Source organism: Callorhinus ursinus, unplaced genomic scaffold (assembly GCF_003265705.2).
Source record: "Callorhinus ursinus isolate GAN/ISIS: 27379988/994484 unplaced genomic scaffold, GSC_fseal_2.0 scaffold132, whole genome shotgun sequence".
Classification (NCBI taxonomy): Eukaryota; Metazoa; Chordata; class Mammalia; order Carnivora; family Otariidae; genus Callorhinus; species Callorhinus ursinus.
In genome coordinates, this window is record NW_027397194.1 from 235736 (window position 1) to 236066 (window position 331).

Consider the following 331-nt stretch of genomic DNA (forward strand, 5'->3'; position numbering starts at 1 on the left):
GTAAATGGGCTAAATGCCCCAATCAAAAGACACAGGCTATCAGATTGGATTAAAAAACAAGACCCATTGATATACTGTCTGCAAGAGACTCATTTTACACCCAAGACACCCCCAGATTGAAAGTGAGGGGGTGGAAAACGATTTACCATGCTAATGGACACCAAAAGAAAGCTGGGGTGGCAATCCTTATATCAGACAAATTAGATTTTAAAACAAAGACTGTAATAAAAGATGAAGAAGGACACTATAGCCTACTTAAAGGGTCTATCCAACAAGAAGATCTAACCATTGTAAATATCTATGCCCCGAACATGGGAGCAGCCAATTATAT